The sequence below is a fragment of the Lissotriton helveticus genome, chromosome 3_1 (genome assembly GCF_964261635.1).
Source record: "Lissotriton helveticus chromosome 3_1, aLisHel1.1, whole genome shotgun sequence".
NCBI classification, from domain to species: Eukaryota; Metazoa; Chordata; class Amphibia; order Caudata; family Salamandridae; genus Lissotriton; species Lissotriton helveticus.
In genome coordinates, this window is record NC_136061.1 from 901,979,416 (window position 1) to 902,001,000 (window position 21,585).

Consider the following 21,585-nt stretch of genomic DNA (forward strand, 5'->3'; position numbering starts at 1 on the left):
GCATGACTTTCTTTTCTAAACATGGGTTTTTGCCATGCGTCGTGACTGCCATCTGGTGTTGCCTTTTACGTAGGCCTCAGAAGTTAGTCTGCGAGCAAAGCAGTCTGACCTTTTGTGGGTCATGTGTACATTAACTAAGGTTTCCTTCGTGCGCTGGAGTTAATTTCAGAAGCTGGCCTTTCACCTGGAATTGACCCTGCCAAGCCAATTTCCCTGCAAGATCGTTATCCACTTTCCCAATCACCATTCAAGACATTTGTTAACTTTTAAGTTTCTTTACGTTTCTGTTATCTTGCAGATTATCTGAAACTACTTTTCTTTACTGTTTCTTCATTTCATGGGTTACGCTTTCAATTAAGGGTTTGTCCGGGCCTTCCAGATTATTATTTAGATATGCCTAAATATTAACTTGTGGGTTGGGACACTGTAAAATGAGCTTTACTATATGATGCTGTGTGATGTCATGTATTTTCTATTGGTTGAATTTTGGTGCAGGGGCGTGCATTTTAAATGTACCTTTTGTGTATAAATAGGGATGTCTCGCCTTAGTAAAATTGAGCAGTTTCTTGAGTTGTACACCGTGTTGTATTGCTGGGATTTCTACTACTAGCTGCAGCTAATAAATTTGATCTCTGACGCCACCTAGAAGTATTCCGTGTCTCTGTATATCAAGGCAAGGGAACCCAGAGGACTTTGGGTATGTCCCTGGCGCCGCTGGGTACTTGAAATCCCAGTTCTTCAGTTGGCGCGGCCAACGTGGGACGACTTCAGTGGTACCGGTCCAAGCCCGAAGATTGCGAGGAGCCACGTGAGGAAACTCTGGAGGAGGGCCCCCACTTCATCGACCCCTGCATGTCGACGTGGACTGAAGGTCTTTTGTGCGAGGCTTCCCGCTTTCCAACGGCTACGAAGGACTGCTGCCCTGACTGTCACCTTGTCGCCTTGTCTTGGACCCTCCGATTGATGTTTGTAAAGCGAGACGATAGACGGTCTTCTGGTGGCGTGACCGATATTTGGTTAAGTATAAGTGGGTCGCTCCCACGACTTTCTCTGGTTCCTTGGTTTTGATTTGGTTGCTGCAGTACCCAAAGCCGAAGGGCTTGTATATTTACGAGTGTATCATTTTTTGATTCCCTTTGAAGTTTGAAACCAGACTAGTGAGCAAGATGCCTGGTCTTGGTAAATTTAGTAATTGGTTTGTTTGTGGTAGTAACAGGGATTCCCGATTGGAGGATTCATGTCCGATACCTCCGGTTGGAACTCTGACTTCTGAGCTCTATTCTAAACACGGAGTGGGTCCCATTACTTATAATGAAGTACGGGTCCACTACACTAAAAAGGATGGTGTTTTGCAATGGCCCCCACATGGTAGTTTTGAAACAGAGATTTTAGACAATCTAGAAGTTAAGCTATTCAAGAAGAAAGCCCGGCCGGCAATGTTTGACTCTTTCCGCCTGTGGCGTAAGGAAGCCAAACAGAGAGAAATTAAACAAGCACAGAGAGATAGGAAAGATAAGAATATGTCAGTACTACAAGCTGCTAGACAGTTTAAGGAAGATGGAGAAGAGCGTGCGAGTGAAGTTTTAGATAGACAGCGTTGTATGACCATAGATAAATGTTATCCGGCCTTGCCGTCTTCTCCTCCAAAAGTGATTGAAGACCTTGAAAAAGATCCTTTGATCTCTCATTTACTGAGATTGTCACCTCCCTATGTGCAGGGTGCTACTGCGCCTCTATTACCCCCGGTTGTTCCACCCTTTGTTGTTCAACCTCCTGCTGTTGTTCAGCCACCCGGTGCTCCACAGATGGTTTTGCCTCCTCCTGCGCAACCCATTCTAGGGTCGATTTCTACTGTTCTTGTCCCTACACCTTCTTTGCCTCAAAATACTTATTCTCCTGTTCTTATGTCTGCTTCTTTTCCTTCTGTTCGAAAACGAATGACAGAAACGGTTTCTAATTTGTTGTCACCATTGTTTGGGTCACTGAATATGACCCCTGTTTCGGAGAGTAAGCAGAGTCGTAGTCAGCTTCCTGGTTCCGAGGAACGGGCTGTGTTGGATTTGTTGGCTCATAAATGGATTATAAATGCCTCAAGGTATAGTTTGCCAACCGTTATGGATGTTTTCTTTCAGTGGGAGCCGCCTAAGCAAAGGTATGTTTTTAAAGTGATGTGTATGTTTTTGCGTCAGGAATGGGAAGATAATGATTTGGGTTTGATCCCGCAGGAACTACTTGATGTTCAGTCGGATTTTGCTAAAGGGATGATAGTGGAATCTGATATTACAGATGCCGTAGAGACGATACTGGCTTTTAGATCTAGCCTTCCGCCTCAGACATTGTACGAACCTGATTCCTCTGTTAGAAGAAAAGCGAGACAGTACCCTATGAGAGAAGTTTCTCCTGTATGGAAAGAAGCAGTTCAGGCTAATGTAAATCAGGGTATTCAGGCCGCTCCGGCTCATTTTCAATGAATATGGGTACATGTCCCTTGGAAGAGAGCAGAGGTCTCAGCTCTTAAGCAGACCTTACCTGACCCTCGTAAGAATCCTGCTGGTTATTACAAGGAGTTGTCCCAGACAGTTGAAGCGTGTATTATGAATTTAGCTGACATCGATATGTTGATGGGTAATGTAGTCCCTCAACCCTTGTGGGCGAAGATTCGTCATGAGAATCATGTTGCTGAATTAGGTGATACCTGGGCGAATATTGTTGCCGCAGATGGTAGACAGGAGGGAGGTGCTAAACCTGAACCTCTAGTTTCAGAATTACCAGGTAGAATGATTAATCTGATGAAAACGATGATGCCCGCTTTACGAGTAAATTGGGATAAGTTAGCAGCATGTAAGCAGAAGAAAGACGAGAGTGTATCTGATTTCTTCACTAGGTTTGAAGAGATGTTTATTGATCATAGTGGTCAGGATATGAGTACAGAGGGTGGTCAAAGGTTGTTTGTGGATAAATTTGTCTTTAATTTGCTTCCCAAACTTTCTAATAAGTTAAAGGACTCTGAGAGTTCATGGGCTGTCTCTTCGTCGGCCCAGATATTGGCTACTGCACAATATTACGAGAATAGGGATAAAGATGAGAAGGATAAAGTGGAGAAGAAAACTAAAGAGTTAAAGACGAAAGTTATTTTGCAGCAAGCTTATCCGCCTCGTCAGAATCAGCCTCAGTTTCACCAACCTCCACAAGTTCAGAGATTGTTACAGAAGCCTGAGCCTTATGTTCAGCGATTCTTTCCTGGCCCTAATCAGTGTGCTTATTGCAGAGAGGAAGGTCATTACAAGAATAGTTGCCCGGCTTTGTTACAGCGTGCGAATGGTGTATCTGGACAGAGAGGTCGTGGTAGTTTTCAGCAAGCTCCTAGGGGTAGGGGACGTGGTGTGATCCCTCAGAATGAGCGTTCCTCTTCCCTACAGAATTCTGCGAAATATTTTGACAGACAGAATGTTCTGAGTGGTCAGTCTGCCCAGTATTATGTTGAGGATTACTATGTCGAAGGTGAGAGTTCTGGTTATAATGATAACTAGGACAGCCAAGGACAAAGAGAGGGAGTAGTGTCAGTTACAGTAGACCAGAGTGGACCTTATGTTGAAGTGATTACATCAGGTGTGGTAGAACCTTTTCTTTTGGATACTGGTGCGATGAAGAGTTCTATTATGCACTCTAAACTTCCTGGCGCACCTTTGTCTGGCTTGACCAATGTTTCAGTAGGATTTTCAGGCGCCCCAGTTCGTAATCCGGTTTCTAGTCCTTTGTCCCTTACCATTGGCCATTGTGAATTGGAAGCCCCACTTATTTTAACGACTGGTTGTGGTGAGAATCTGTTGGGTTTGGACTTGCTGAAAAGATTGTATGCGACATTGCATTGTTCTCCTTCAGGAGTACAACTTACCCTTGGTAAGAAAGTGATTTCTCCAATGTATTTGTCTAAGGATTGTTTGCCACTGGAATTGCGTTCGCTTCCTGATACACTTTGGGCTACAGGTCCAAATGATGTTGGTCTTTTGCAGATTCCACCTTATGTTGTCACCCTTAAGTCAAATGCTAGGCTACCTCGTATTCCCCAATACAAGATCTCGAGTGATGGTGAGAGAGCTCTTTTAGCAATTATCTATGATCTGGTTGAGAAGGGTGTAGTTGAGGAAACGAGAGGTAATATGTGTAACAGTCCTGTTTTGCCTGTTCTTAAACATACTGATGCTTCTCAGCCACCTGTGTACAGGTTTGTGATCGACCTTCGAGAGGTCAATAAGATAGTAGTGCCACAGTTTCCTGTGGTACCTGATATCACTGCTTTGTTGACTTTGATTCCTGCTTCGGCAGCTTGGTTTTCTGTCATCGATTTGAAGAATGCTTTCTTCAGTATTCCTATTGCTGAGGAGAGTAGGGATATTTTTGGCTTCTCATTAGGATGCCGAAGCTTCCGGTTTAAGAGAGCTCCCCAAGGTTATTGTGAAAGTCCCTCCATCTATAGTCAAGCGTTGAAAACTCAGCTTGACGGTTTTGTGTTACCTGTTGGTGCTACTCTTATTCAGTACGTCGATCATTTGTTGATTACTGCTGATGATGAAAAGATTTGTAAAGAGGCTACTCTTTCTTTGTTGCGGTATTTGTCTGACCTTCATCATAAAGTGTCACCTTCAAAGTTGCAATATTGTCGCCAAGAAGTGACCTACTTAGGTCATCTCTTGTCGAAGGAGGGAAGGAGATTGACCCCAGAACGAATTCAAGCGATTGCGCAAATGAATGTACCATCCACACAGAGAGAAGTGCGTGCCTTTTTATGTATTACATCGTATTGTAGACAGTGGATCCCCAATTTTTCCTTGCCAGCGAAACCACTGTTGGCATTGACTCTGAAAGATACTCCGCATCCTCTTCCTTGGCCTGACGAATGTCAGAAAAGTTTTTCTGAACTACGCGATGCATTGTGTTCGGCTCCTGTGTTGGGTACTCCAGATTATAGTAAGCCTTTCACGTTGTACGTGCACGAGAGAGAAGGTTGTGCGTTGTCAGTGTTGACACAACCATTTGGGGACAAGCAGCGTCCATGCGCGTATTTTTCAGCAACGTTAGACCCAGTTGCTAAGGCGTTGCCGAGTTGTCTGAGAGCTACAGCTGCAGCGGCTGTTTCTATTCGACAGTCTGCTGGTTTGGTATTGGATAATACGTTGATTGTGATGGTCCCACATGCAGTGGATACCTTATTGAACAGGACTAAGACACTGCACCTTACTAGTGCACGTCTGTCAGGTTACGAGTTGACATTGTTGGCTAGTCATGTTCACATTAAAAGATGTAATGTGCTGAATACAGCTACGTTGTTACCGATCTCTACAGAGACGGATCCTCAGGAACAGCATGATTGTTTTCTTCGTACAGAGGAAGAAACAAAAGCTAGAGTTGACCTGAGGGATACTACCCTTACGGATGTTGATGGTACCCTATGGGTAGATGGTTCGTTTTTTAAGCTTCCGAATGGTGAAACGACTGCAGCGTATGCTATTACAACTTTACATACAGTTGTTGAGACAGCACGCATACCACAGAATTCTGCGCAAGCAGCAGAGTTGATTGCACTGACGAGAGCGTGTGTGTTGTCAGAAGGAAAGTGAGTGAATGTTTACACCGATAGTCAGTGTGCGTTTGGTGTTGCCCATAGTTTTGGGCATTTGTGGAGAGAGCGTGAGTTCCTTACTTAGCATGGGACAAAAATACAGCATGGGCAGTTGGTGAATGAACTTTTGGAATCTCTCACTCTCCCAAAGCAGATTGCAATTGTGAAGTGTAGTGCGCATAAGAAAGTTGTGGACGATGTTGGTCGAGGGAATGCGTTTGCAGATGAAGTTGCGAAGGAAACGGCGAAAGACATGATGAGCCGTATGTATGTTGCAGGCCCAGCTAATTGGGTTATGGCTGGTGGAATGTGTGAAGACACAATAGAAAGTGTGAAAATGATTCAGGCTGAAGCGACTGAGAAAGAAGTGAGTGTTTGGAGAGAGACTACGGGTATGTTGGATTTGACAGGTTGTTGGGTTGAGTTGTCAGAACACCAGCGATGGTTGTTGCCTGATGTGTATGTGCTCCCAGTGGTTACAATGGCTCATGGAATGGCTCACATAAGTTCGAAGGGAATATGCAAGTTGTTGGCTCCAGTTTGGCAGAATGCTGGAATTCCGAAATGTGCAGAGAACGTGGTGAAAGATTGTATTATTTGTCTGAAGTATAATCCTGGGAAGGGAACTCCAACTCCAGCTGGTCATTTTGCTCGTCCTACGTATCCGTTTGAAGTGATACAGTTAGACTACATTCACATGGAGGGATGCAATAATTTGAAGTATGTCCTTGTGGTTGTTTGTGCCTTTTCCAGGTGGATAGAGGCCTACCCCCTAAAAGATAATACTGCCTTGTCTACAGCCAAGGTTTTGCTGAGAGTGTACTTCCCTAGGTATGGTTTGCCGAGAATTGTATGGTCGGACAATGGAAGTGAATTTGTGGGTCAAATCATGAAGAAAGTGTGTGCTGGATTGGGAATAAATCAAAAGTTCCATGCAGCGAATCACCCCCAGTCTGCTGGACTTGTTGAATGTTACAATGGTACCTTGAAGCTGAAATTAGCTAAGGTACAAGCGAGCACTGGTCTTACATGGCCGGATGCCTTGCCGTTGGCTCTTTTGTCAACAAGGACGACTGTGCATTCTCGAGTGGGACTTAGTCCGTATGAAATCGTGTTTGGTCGTCCTGCGAATGTTTGGGGTGTGCCTCGTCCTAAAGAATACAGCAGTATTGAGTACCCTATGTTGGTGAATTACTTACATGACTTGACTGCTAAATTACGTGTTCTCCACCAACAGGTCCATGACAGTCTACCGACAGCAACTGTGGATCCAGGACACACATTTCAACCCGGCGATTATATTCTCACGAAGAATTTTCAACGAACAAAGAATTTGGAGCCGAGGTGGACTGGACCGCATTTAGTTTTGTTAGTGACTCGAACTGCTGTTAGAGTAGCTGGCAAGAAAAACTGGGTGCATGCCACCCACTGTAAAAAAGTTCCATTGCCCTTACCATATAACAAGTGGGTGAGGGGAGGTATAGCCGATTCTGAATGTGAAAAAACTCCTAGATTTGTTCCATTTAGTGATGCTCATTTGACATGGACACGGTCGGAACGAGAGGATGACGATGTTCTGCAAGCTGCTGTGCCTCCTCATCTAAAGATTGACACCACCAATCCGGAACTTTTATTTAAGGATCCAACTCTACCTAATAAAGAACGCTACGATCTAAGACCGCAAAAGACTGTACATATGGACAAATAAAGTTGAAACTGGAATTTTTTATATAGTGAATTACACCTCGTCAGATCAAGAGACTTTTTTTGCTTTTTCCTTTTTCGAGTCACTATCCGGACTCAGCTGTAAGGTCGCGGTGTAAAGACCTGGGAGTGCAAGCCGAAGACACAAGGTCGAGGTTCTGGTTGGTCTCAGGGCGTTCCCTGGACTGACAGACGCATTCCTTAGCACGGAACACCCAACTGCCGCGAACAGCACGGTTAGAGGATGGAGTCTTTTGGGTCTGAGAAAGGTGTTGAGAAAAGTGGTTTCAAAATGAAAATGTGTACATTGGTTCGTAGCAAATGTTTTTTAATAATGTGTTTCCTTATGCTTGTGAATATTACGTTAGCTTATGTGGGTTGGATTTTCTATGTCACACAATTGCCGCTTACATCTACCTCCCAACCTACTCTTTCTTTTTCTACTGCATCTCCACATGAGTTTCATACGTTACCTGAACATGAACAGACACGAAGATCAGAATTTGTGAATAATTTGTTTATACAGATGTTGCATCAGCATCAGCTAGTCATAAATCCCACGAATTGTTGGGTGTGTGGTCTTATGCCACATACTACAGACAAGGGAATGCCATATTTGGTTTTGCCTTTTTCACCTAATGGGTCAGTTTGGGCACTCCAATCGATGTTTATCTATGCGAACGAAGCCTCTCCAGTGCGTTCTGTTAACGATAACGTGAGGAAGAATGCTTTGATACGGGGAATAGTCGATATGATTAGAGATATTGACGCGTATAATGCTATCCCTAAAGATGAGGTACGAGCATATATCGGTTGGAATAAGACGACATATAGTGTTAGCTTGACGGAGAAAGAAAGGCAGCGAAGGTCTCCTCCTATTTGGATTGTACCCCACCGAGGTCATTTTTGTTTGCAAGGTAATGGTCAGAATCCGAGAGCTCAGCTTGGTAAGAGTGTGTGTGTTCACACATACGTTTATACGTCCCAGAAATCTCCTCCGTTCGTGCCAGCCAAAGGCACGTATTTTGTTTGTCACGATAGAGCATACACATGGTTGCCATCTGATTTTTCCGGCACATGTTACGTGGCATTTTTGCTTCCCCCTACATTCACTGCTGTTTCCGATTACCATAAGACAAGATATGGTAGAGGTGTAATCGATGCAAAAGATACTGTCGCACAAGAAGTTGGGGACTTCTTTAAGGGTTTCCTACCCTTTTGGGGTCCTATGGCTAATAGTAGGAATATTCGTCAGCTTACGAGAGTGGTTGAGGCCACTATAAATGAGACTGGAGGTGCCCTTAGCAATATTACAGCTGAGCTTCAAGCGGATCGCCTTATGACATTACAAAACCGCTTTGTTTTAGATATTATACTTGCAGATAGAGGTGGGGTATGCAAATTGATTAGATCTAGTTGCTGAGTCTTCATACCAGATAATGCCCCGACAGTGTACCAAGCCATCTCTAGACTACATAAAGTCTCTGAGTCTATTCATGTGGACAAAGGAGACTGGTCGTTGATGGGATGGTTATGGGAATTGTTGTCCAAATGGGGATGGAAGATTCTGATGTTCCTTGGTATGGCATTAGCTATCCTTTTCTCATGTTGTTTATGCATCCAGTGTGGTCCCGCCATTTGTAGTCTTTGTGCTACGATCTGTGTGAGATGACCAGTCCCGAGAGAAGTGAAGGATAGTAAGATGATGTTACAGCAACACCTTGATGACCTGATGAGAATAGATATAGACCTAGATTCAGATTGACATGAGATTAGGCTATTGCCTACGTAATGGCAAAAGGAGGGTCTGAGGTTCTGTGATTTTGCGTGCTTTTAAAGTGCACGACTTTCTTTTCTAAACATGGGTTTTTGCCATGCGTCGTGACTGCCATCTGGTGTTGCCTTTTACGTAGGCCTCAGAAGTTAGTCTGCGAGCAAAGCAGTCTGACCTTTTGTGGGTCATGTGTACATTAACTAAGGTTTCCTTCGTGCGCTGGAGTTAATTTCAGAAGCTGGCCTTTCACCTGGAATTGACCCTGCCAAGCCAATTTCCCTGCAAGATCGTTATCCACTTTCCCAATCACCATTCAAGACATTTGTTAACTTTTAAGTTTCTTTACGTTTCTGTTATCTTGCAGATTATCTGAAACTACTTTTCTTTACTGTTTCTTCATTTCATGGGTTACGCTTTCAATTAAGGGTTTGTCCGGGCCTTCCAGATTATTATTTAGATATGCCTAAATCTTAACTTGTGGGTTGGGACACTGTAAAATGAGCTTTACTATATGATGCTGTGTGATGTCATGTATTTTCTATTGGTTGAATTTTGGTGCAGGGGCGTGCATTTTAAATGTACCTTTTTGTGTATAAATAGGGATGTCTCGCCTTAGTAAAATTGAGCAGTTTCTTGAGTTGTACACCTTGTTGTATTGCTGGGATTTCTGCTACTAGCTGCAGCTAATAAATTTGATCTCTGATGCCACCTAGAAGTATTCGTGTCTCTGTATACCAAGGCAAGGGAACCCAGAGGACTTTGGGCGTGTCCCTGGCGCCGCTGGGTACTTGAAATCCCAGTTCTTCAGCTCCAAATACCAGTATGTCATCACTGTAATTAAAAGCATGCGTGACAGGTTGAATTATTCAATGGATAACATCCTGAAATATTTCTGTAGTTGACAATACTCCAAAACTCAACCTTTGTATCTGAACAAACCAACATGAGTCATAAAAGTAGTGATGTACCTGCAGTTCTCTTCCAATTCGAGTTGATGGTATCTCTTGCTCAGGTCAAGACGAGAGAAGGGCATGATCATGTATGCTAGGTGTTTACCACGATGTCTTTCTCTCTCGTTTGCTTTGTTAGCCTGGCAAATATCATCACAAATGCGCACTGCACCTCCACTGTCCTTTTTTGACACCACCACTAAGGGCGAAACCCATGGTGTAGGACCGGTTGGGCACTCAATGATGTCAGGTTTCAACAGCATTTCTAGTTCTTTCCCAATGGCTTCAGTGAAATGTGACTCTGAGGTGCCACTGCGCAACAGGGCGAATATCCTCATTAATATAAAGTTGCACTTTCATTGTCTTGAGTCTTCGTAGGCCATGAAACAGCAACGGGAACTGACTCACAATCTCAGAGTGCGTATGGAGGTTGCAATTGAGAGATATCAGTCCCATGTAAGCAGCAATGGCAAAACTGAGTATATTTGCACGGAATGAAGTTCCTTGAAGAACATGAATTGGCACTTTCACTGATACTGCTCTATGTCCCATTGTCAGTGCGAATGACCCTTGATTCTGCAATAGTTTAGAAGCAGCTCACATGTATAACTTCATGTTTGAATGGTTGAGGCATGGCACAGGAGACAGACTATTGAACATTTCTACTGGCATGATGTTATTCAACACACCACTGTCTATAATAAAGGTTATAGTGCAACCGTTGATCTTTACTGTAATCTTCTGGACAGTGTCCAAATGAATTTGGTTGTCTCATTTGGTGGCATTCTTTCTTCTTTTGCTCCTCCTTGCAAGCAGTCAAACCTACATGTGTCTGTCATTCCTTGGTCAATACTATCATCACTCATCCATCTTCTTCAATGGAGCTTGATGATGACATTGAAGAGATTCTCTAGGATGAACTTGACGATGATCTACTTGTTTGTAACTGGTGTTGCCTTTTTTGGCATTGTGAGAATGCTTCTGGAAGCTTCTGGTGCTCATTTTATCTTCTCGCTCTGCTGCATATAGTTTTTCTTTGACTTTGTAGACAGTGGCACTTCTTTCCCACAGCCTCTGCATGCCTGTACCATGGCTGGACATCTACCTTCATGGGCAAACCGACATCAGAAACACAACTTTTTCTTCTTTGTAAATGTTGCCTTGTGTGCATCAACCTTTTGCCTGCTTTTCGTGACCAAAGTTGATTCATTTTTCACTGTTCCAGTTTCCATATTAGCAGCTTGTCTATCTGCTCTTTGCAGTCATAAGTACTTTTTCTAAACTGAGCGTATCTCTTAACATGCTTCTTCTAAAAGAGTCTTGAAGACAACCACTGATGACTCTAAGGCACATGGCTTCTTCATCATTTAAATTTCTGAACTTGCAGTGTTTGATAAGCACGTATCCATTCTTTCACCAGCTTGTCGTGCTTGATTGAAAATGTACCTTTCATAGTCAACATATGGCATTGGATTGAACTTGGCTTCCAATGCTTTTTTGACGGTATGATACTGCATCAGCTTGTGCTATTTCCTTTATCACTTCTTTCACTCCATCACCAGCAAGGTTCTTTAAGTAATTAATGATTTTCTTATTGTCTGCTTCTTCCAGCGCAGCTAATAAATCATCGAGCCTCTCAAACCATGCAGTCCACCTGACACCAATATTCTGCTTCTTCACCATGTTGATGAGCCGTGCTCTTTTCTATTGCAGTTGAAAGCATATGATGTTTGAATGACTGTTGCTGCTCACCCGTACTTTCACTTCTGCAAGCTCTGACATGTGCTTTCACTTGGGTTGTCACGCCTGGTCAGAGGCCACAAGGTGGCATCTTATTTCTTGACAGTAACTGTATCGTTTCTCGCACTTGGTTGTCACTGCCTTTAGCATTTTGCATTGTACCTGATTGTGGCTGCCTTTAGCCTTTTGCTTTGTATCGATCCAATCTCTGTGTTATAGTACAGCACAGTATCACTTCTTTCAGCCTTACCAGCGGATTCTGGAAGTTTTTTACAGTGCTCCTCTGTAGGTCCTTTAGCTTCTTTAATGGTCGTGTCTGGGCTGGAGCGGGGCTTCAACTCCACATACACCAACTACAGACTACTTTGCATCAACTTGGGCCGCACGTGGTGCGCACAAGCAGTTTGCTGTATCGTTGCAAACTCTCAGTGAGAGCATTTTTTTTTTCGGGGCACGTATCCCCTACTCGTTGCCAGATGTAGTATCCTTCTCAGCCCAGGAGCATGCAAATGAATACACCACTAACGGAGCTCTGTAACATCTTTATTCCTCAACATACGATCACACACTGCACTCTGATTACATCATAACCGTAATAACCACATCTGAACAACTCCCAGCAAGTTATGTAATTACTCTTTTGAATAGCGGCAGCTCCTCTGCTAATGTGGAGAAGCACCGCCCTACTTTGTAAAAGGGAAAAATAAAATGATAATAACGCAACATTATTATCATTTTATTTTTCCACTGAGGTAGGTTTACGGGGCGGGGTTGGGCTGTAATCACAGCCAACATGGAAGGAGTGGTTGGGGCACTTAAATGCGAATTATTGTTTGTCCTGCCACCTTGGGCTGGCCAAATAGTCATGTGCACTTTAAATGTGATCCACCAGGATTTTATGCACAGGATGGTGAGGAACATGCACAGGCTCATAGTCCCCCTTCTGAGCGCCGAACCATGGCACTTAGACAATTACCATGCCGCTGTCATGGTGACAGCAGCGTTGTTATTGGCTTAGGGGAGCCTGTGTGGTCTTCCTGCTGAAAAAGGAGAAGACGGAGGTGAGGTAGCGGCCGGCAGCCAGGTAAGTCTACCACCCCATCCATTATATTAATTTTCTACCCCCTTCCCCTTCTCCCCTGGTAATTTCCCTGGTAGCCGCTACTAATGTTGAGTCCACCCATAACTGAAAGGGTCCTGGCGCACATAGCCTTACAACACTACACACACCTCAGAAAATGAAGCTAGCACGGAAGGAAAACATACAACCCACATCAAAGAGTGTGTGAATGTGACAGAACATAGTGATTTACTTTTCCGATGCTAAAAAGAGAGCAGAATGTTTTAGACCTAAGAGGCCTGGTGCACGTATTAAATCACGCTGGGGTTTTTCCTATGGGACATGGTGGCTTGCCCTTGGGGAAACACGTGCTGTGCTGCGAGAAGTGCAGTAAAACTCTAAACATGCATACACCAATTATTCTTGCTGGGAGACGCACTGTGTGAAGCACCTTAGCTAGGGGATCGTTGTACCTGTAATCTAAGGGATTTATCACTGGCATTTCAACTTTAGTGGAGGGGCTGGTGTGCTTTGGAGGCTTATCCCTGTGGAAAGGGATGATCCAGTGTACATTCATAAACAACTGTAAACCTTGCCAGCACAGAACACTCGAGTGTGCAGTATGATTTTCATGCTATACTTACTTTGCACACCATCACAGGGAGGCATAGATGTATTGTATGTAATGAACTGTAAATGTATGATAATGCACTTTCTTTGATCTGTAGATCTCTAAATATCACTGTCCTCTGAACCTGGACAGGGAAATGCACTTTATGGATAAAACAGCTGGCACTTTCGTTCTCGACCAAAAGATGAATGTAGAGAATGAGGTGAAAGTGTTAAGAAGTCCTGTGGTTAATGAAGCATTGGCCAACGCACCTGATGCATTCTTTGCGCAAGTGATCAAATAGCTGGAAGCTTCCACTGCAAACGAGCAGGATGTCAATCCGGACCTTTCTTTTGCTCCCGAAGTGGAGGTAGAAGTCTCGGGCGTTCATCACAGAGTGGTGCGTCATGGCTCCCACGAGTTGGTGGGCCTGCACAGTAAACTCTTAAGCGCCATGACCGGAGCTTATTCGATGGTCAAACATACGGGCAACTTTTACACCCTCGTGCTCTCACCAATCCTGCCACAAACGTCATTGCTGCTGCGCCCCCTGACAGCATTCAACTCCGCAGCAGCACTCCCGGCAAAAAAACATACAAAAGAAGCAAGTCAGTGTCGTAAACAACTTTTGCTCCTCTGAGTGGGATGCATTTTTAATCTGCTCCTAACAGTGTCTGCATGTACAGTTTTTGTTTTACTGTTTTTTTCCCTACACTAGAGGATGGTGCTATTTAAGTCTCCGCACCATGTATTTTTTCGTTTTTTTTAAATTGAAAGCGAAATCAATATTACAAAGTGCAGGGCTTAGTATATGGCACAGTACCCAGACGGGCGACATTTCAGAGCAATAACAGATATCATCGACAATGACTAATCGAATAATTCATGCGTATTTGAGCGCCCTTCAGATGTAGCTCTTCCCTTCTCTTCCCATTCCACTTACCCTTACCCGCTCCCCTTCAGAAGCGCCATGTTTAGTAGCGTCTCTCTTTCCATCTCTGACCACTCCTAAGCACTTCTGAGAGGCTGTTCGGCAGTATCATCATTTTAAAGGGTATTAAGGGTGTTGTCCTGTTGAGTTTTGCCTTTTAAGCCTGTTTAGGACATGACAAGAGCCTTGGGCTCAAACCTTTTGTGCCACCCGCTGCCCCCCCCTCGGGTCCACTGGCTTTTGGGTATCACCAACCTGTGGGCTTTTATTATTCATAGATGGAATATGCACAGCACCCTTTGGTGGTTTAACAGCGCCTCCAGTGGGTGGGCCATCCATTGCTTCTGGGTGGACTCGGTTGGTGTTTTTAAGAGAACCTATAGTGAATGGGCCCTATGTCACTCCTGTTTTGACTCACTTGGTGGTTTAATACATGGGCCCAAGAAAGCACCTAGATAGACTCTAGTTAGCACTCCTTTGGTGCGTCGGCAGCCCCTCTACTCGGTTGGATCTTCTGAGAACCGTGAGTGGCACATTAAATGCAAATTACCCAATTCTATCAGTAAGTTCTACATTTGATGCTGTCCACCGTCAGTTAATGGAAAAAAATTTTTTTGCATTTATTAAAATGCTAAACTTTATTTACATTTTTTCTTTTATGATTGTTAATTTTGTATTTTGATTTTGTTTGTCATTTTACAGCTTTAACTTTATGAATGATAGTAAATAGTTTGGAAAATATATTAATTATTAATAGTAATTGTTTTTTAAAAATATTTAAATATTTATATATAGATTTGTAGTTTTGCCAGGTGCATTTTTAGTTAAAATTATATTTAATTTTACAGTAAAATAAATTGTGTAAAATGTTATATTTTGAAGTAGATATTGTAAATCTCACCATTTAGGGCCCTATTATGATGTCGGTTGGAAAGCTTCCGACCACAGGTCAAAGGATTTCTGGCCAACATCCCTGGTTTGACTTCTGACCGCCTAATTACAATGTAGGCAGTCGGAAGTCAAATTTGTCAGTCATTTCGGCTGGCTTCTGACGGGCTCAAGGAGCTTGTCGCCTAGTCGGAACCACAACGTAATCCCTTTAGAATGGAATTTCCACTGTCAGGTTTACAATGTCTGTTTCACAGAGCCTTTCCATGCCCGCCTTTCCGAAATGGAAAGGCTGTCAGAAAGAGACTTTGGTGGCCCCTAGCAGGGCCCCCTTGCCTCCGCGGTCTATGGTTGTGGTCTTTGGGGTGCCCCCCTGTAAATCCCTGCACACTGTGGCAGGCACCCTGAAATGCCTGCCACAGTCTGCTGAGATTTACTCAAACTCCCATTTCTCTATGGGAGCTTGTGCTGCGGCCGGTTTCCGAGTGCAGCACAAGCTCCCATATGGAAATGGGACTGGGCGACCGCACCATGTGCGGTCGCATCATAATAATGCAGTTGGGAACACAGAGCGGAGGTCAGTTGGTCCTGATTCCGCTGCGATTTTGCCTCCGACTGACAATGTAATCAGGCGGCAAGTGTCCAACACCTTCCCTCAATATAGTTTAGATTAGAATAGCTGCAGGCATGACTACATCTTTTCCAACACTCTCTGCTATGCCCCAATGACTACATTAGGCATACTCTACTTTCGCCACCTTCTTCAAATCACCCACACAGACCAAACTGGAGGCTACACCCATTGAACCATGCACTTCAAAGGGTGCCCCGGAACCAGTACCAAATCTCAGCAATTAACAGCCTCGCTATATAAACCCCAATATAATACAATATGACAACTTCCAGTCCCCAAAGGTTTAGCTAATGGTGTTCCTGGCTGTCAGTTGTTATCCGTCATTTTATCTTCGGCATTCTCCTCTAACAATGAAAATAATTATGCACATATTAATGAAAAACTTACTGTGATACACACAAGAGTAATGAAAAGATCATACCTCCACAAATGAGTACAGAGGTTTAGCATTCGGTTAGGCTAAAACAGAAGAGTTTTATCCCTGGAGCACTGTTCAAGCAGTAAGATGTGACTGAAAAAAAGAGAGAATAAAAGTAATAGCTGTAACTAAAATAGTAAGCCCTGCATATCAACATACTTCACACCTGAAAGACACATCAAGCAGCTGAAATGTACAAAATACTTCAAATTATAGATTATGATCTCCAAAAAAAAGTTTACTACAAAGAGAAACTACATGGATGCATAATTGTGATGGTTTGCACATCAGAGATTTAAGAGATAAAAGGTAATTTGGATGTTTCCTATTAAAAAAGAAAGCAGATTGGTGAATAGCTTAAAGGCAATTGAAAAAAACTGTGTAAAATGTTATATTTTAAAGTGGATATTGTAAATTTCACTATTAAGGCCCTCATTACGATGTCGGGTGGACTTGCATCTGCACTACACTGTTGCGGGAAAACAACCGCCCGACCATGGGTCTGGGGTTCCGCATTCTCAATTAGGATGCGACCCCATATAGTGTGGTTGGAAACTATTTTTTCATGGGAGCCTGTGCCCGGGTTGAAAACATCCACATCACATGCTCCCATTGCAAAATGCAAGTTTGTAAACATCCCTGCACCTGTGGCAACCACACGGTGCCTCCACAGGTGCCCCCCAGGCCCAAATACTATGGGCCGTGGGGCCCTGCTATGGGCTTCCAGAGTCAGTTTCCAACAGTCAATCTATGCCGGAAAGACCGACATGGATTGGTTGTCAGAAACCAACATCATAATCTTATGGCGGAAATGCCGACCCTATGGGATTATGGTGCCTTTCTGACTGTCGGACGGGCTACTTGAGCCCATCGGAACTGCATCGGATTCCCCCGCCAGTTTAAACTCCGATATCTGTCATCCTAATGCGGCAGTCAGACTTTAATCCTACCATGTCAGACGGAAAGTCTCCGACCAGCGGTCAGAGGGTTTCTGCCCGAGATCGTAATGAGGGCCTTAGTGTCCAACACCTTCCCCCAATATGGTTTAGATTGGAGTGGGAATAGTAAATCCCACCCCTTTAGTGTCCAACACCTTCCCCACATTTGTTTAGATTGGAGTGAGAATAGTAAATGTCACCCCTTTTGTGTCCACTGCCTTCTACGAATTGATTTAGATTAGAGTGGGAATAGTAAATGTCACCCCTTTAGTGCCCTCTGTGGCAAACACTTTGGGGCCCCCTGACAATAAGGATAAACCCTATCGGGGAAAAAGTTATTTTAGAAAAACGGAGTAGCACCGGGCTCTGTGCTATTGATACAAACAATATGTGCGCTAACCATATACATTTGCTAACTTAATAAACACTGTGACTGTCATAGATACAGCCTCTAGTCCATAGATGAAAGACTAACAAAGGGATTGACTATAGAGCGGACACAGTTTTTCGTTGCGCGCATTGTTCTCCGCATAATGGGAATCCATCTATTCAGATTAACATCTCCTGGCTGATTCTAGTGCTACACACAGCGGTTGGCATACAGAGAATATACCGGCTAAAACCATTGCTTGGACGCTCATATGTACAAGGAAGTACCTGTGAATGAGTGCCTGCATAGTTCAGGGTTCTAGTTGTTTCCTAAATGGTGCCATGACGTGCTATTGTGACTTTTTTCAGTCAGCAATATAGGAGTTCATATCGTCTCCTGCATGAAAGAAAGAAGCATTTACATAAAAAGTTTGGAAAATAACATACAGTACTCACTGGTAAAGAGAGCAATCCTGAAGAAGGCATTTGCCGAAACGCGTTGGTGGTATTCTGCATATCACTACCAGTTTATGTTCACAATATATTGTAACTTTGAATATGTTTATTCTCTATATGGTATGAACTTTTTGTAAGAAATTGATCATAGTGTGAAAATTAATGGAATTATTTGTATCGATTTCTGTGCACATCAGATAAGTGAATATTATATATCTGTTATATTTTTTATATTGGAAAAAACAAATATCAATAACATTGAAATATATTTTCTTAATTGGACAGTCACAGTGTTTATTAAGTTAGCAAATAAATATGGTTAGCACACATATTGTTTGTATCAATAGCACAGAGCCCGGTGCTACCCCGTCTTTCTAAAATAACCCCTTTAGTGCCCAACACCTTCCACAAACTGGTTTGGATTGGAGCGGGAATAGTAAATGTCACCACTCCAATGTCTAAAACCTTCCTCAAATTGTTCAGATGCAAACAAAACAGTAGCTGGGTTAACAGTTGCGCAAAACAGAGTATTGCAGTGCACTAAAATAATTGTAAATTATAGGTGTTCCAAGGAAACCAAAGAAGGAGACCAACCAACCCTTCCAAAATGTGAGACACAAGGGGGGATATGTACAAGGAAGTGGTGGAACTTGTCATTAGCCTCCTTGGCTTAACGGCACGCTGCGCCACTTCTGAAACGCAAGGCTGCACCATACTTACAAGAATGTGGTGCAGCCTTGCGTTTCCCCCTGCAATGGCACTAAGTTTAGCAACTTAGCTCCAACGCAGTCACCCTTGCACCAGAGTGAAAGGGTGTCTACGTGCAGGAGTGGATTGTTTATGTGTAGGAAGGTGTCCTTTCCTGCACATAAACAATCCTAAAATACCATTCTGTCACTTTCATGTGTGCTGCTTCATGCGGCACTCATGAAAGTGATAAAATTGCATTTGTTTTAAAGGTTTGTGTATGTACAGGAAGGGACACCTTCATGTACATAAACAAACCATGGCATTTTGATTTGAGTTGCACATGGCTGCACATATTGAAAAAGCAAAAACGAGGAGAAATAATGTATTTCTCCTCATTACGCCAACTTAAGACAAGGGTTTTTCTGGTCTTAATTTTGGCACTGCCTCCTATGTACGCCACCCTTGAACATAGGGGTCAGGGTCAAGTATAATGGGTGTTGCGGTGGAACACCCACCACAACACCCACTGCACGCCCCTTTCACACTAACCATAGCATGAAAGGGGGCCTCATGTACAAGGCTTCGTTAAGCCACTTTAAGTTGCTTAACAATGCCTTGTACATAAGGCGCAGCCCTGTCGCCACCACATCGGTAAAAGTGACGTTGTGGTTGCGATAGGGCTTGTACATATGCCCCAAAGTCCTCACAACATAGCAAACTTATATTGGTACTGAGCACCAAGAAACCATATCAAAATTAATTAAGTGATAGTCCATATTGTGTTGTGATGGTTGTTGTTTCTTATATTCTTTCAAATCACGTAGATTCAGCATGTAACAAGAAGCCATACAGTTGCATCCAATACGTGTTTCGTCTTATGGTAATGCTATACCAGCGACTTCATCAGGGTTACAAAATTAAACAACAATCATCTCTAAGTCAGATATTGCAACTATATGAAATTCATACTCCCCCACCGAAATGAGTATTAATGCCTTATGGCATGGCGCAAACTATGAGTCCATTAAAAGACCCGAGTTTAAGAACAAAATTCACTAATGTCTTGTACAATGGCAATGTTATGTGGTAATCCAAGTAAGGATATCTACTAGTTACGCACCATAACATAAATCCGAATATATGCTTATCCACACTGAAGGAAGGTGTAATAGATCCGAAAAGTGATTCCAAAATTTGTCAATCTCAAAGCAGTCATAAGCGTCAAGTAAGATAAACCAAGAACTAGATCCATAGTGGAAGTTTGTGATTCCTAAAGGGGATACAGTAGCCACCACCAGTTATAAATCATGTATTCAGGCCATAGCGAAGACCTCATAACATAAGTGCCCAGTAGAAGGGCTAGCTAAAAAAATCAAATGCTCACCTTAGCAGTATTACTTCCATGGTAAGTCCAATTTACGGGAATGTACCATCTGTTCCTAAATGTATATAAAGCACTAAGTCTAAGTCTGTTCTAAAACATCAATGCTATAACAAACAAAGACCATATCTAAAATGTAGTCAATAAATCTTATCCTTTTTATCTGGTGAAATGTTATCTATCGATTTTGCGTATATCTGCAAGTTCATGAAGTCATAGCTTCATTATTAGTTCTGTCTGTCATGGTAAGATAATTATTATTCTTACCCCAATAATCCATTTGTCAAAAATCATGTCACAAACTGTTCCAATCAAATTATCATAAATGATTGAACAATAAGTCCACATTTTGATCCCTATTTATGCAGGAAAATCATAACAATAACCGCAAATAACTTGTCCCATTTACTCATACGGCAAGGTCACATTCATAATTACATTTAGATAATGTAGCGTTCTCCAAAGTTGAGTCAAAATTGTTATGTCGTGTTCCCAGATGTATTGGACTGAAATTATTAAAGTTAATTATGAATTACATAGAGTTAGGTCATACAAATATCTCAGCATACCTCGATGCGGATTCGTAGCGCGACGGAGAGTGTCCTGCCCGCTCAAAGTCGGCGTTCAGCATAAGCGCCATCTTGGAATAGCTATTTATGCTCAGACAAGGCTAATGAGAAGGACAACGGGTTAGGGCAGGTCATGCCCTATTCGCCGCCATATTAGGGGTGGTCTGTGCTCAACTCTGCGGGTATTGTCTCAAAATATATCAGTTATCCCTATATATTGTCACAGTATAAAAACCCTTAGTGTTTCACCAGAAAAGTGAAATATAGCTCTCAAGTAAAGATAGATTAACACTGATCGTGTTGTCATATTGCAAATGTTCTATGTTTACATTCCCGGAGTGCAAAGTATATTTCCAGATAAGGTAGGTAAAGTAGCTTCATATGTTATTGAAATTTGAACTTGTAAAGCGCACTTATACCCCAACTGGGGTGTCCTGGCGCTGTAACGCATACCGCTGTGGAAACCTTCCTGGTTTTTCCCTGTGAAATGTTCACTCCTGGGCACCCCCAAGGTGAAGCCAGGCATCTCAGCGCTGTTGGGGCCGTTGTGGAGATTAAGTAAGCTATTGCCCAGAGTTGCAGAGTGGGACCCATGATTAGAATAGGCACCGAGGCGAGAATAATCAGGTCGGAGGAATTTGAGCCCAAGACCCGCCGAGGCGGGAATTGAACCCTGGTCCCGGGCCAGACCTCTGCATCAGGGTCTGCCGCTCTAACAATTGAGCCACACTTCTCTACGATGGTCACGGCATCTTGTATCAAGCCATATTTTGGTGGCTATTAAGTCTGTGCGGTGAGCTGTGCTCTCCTCGCGGAGTTTGCAGAGTTTTCAGCACTCATTTCTGAAAAACTC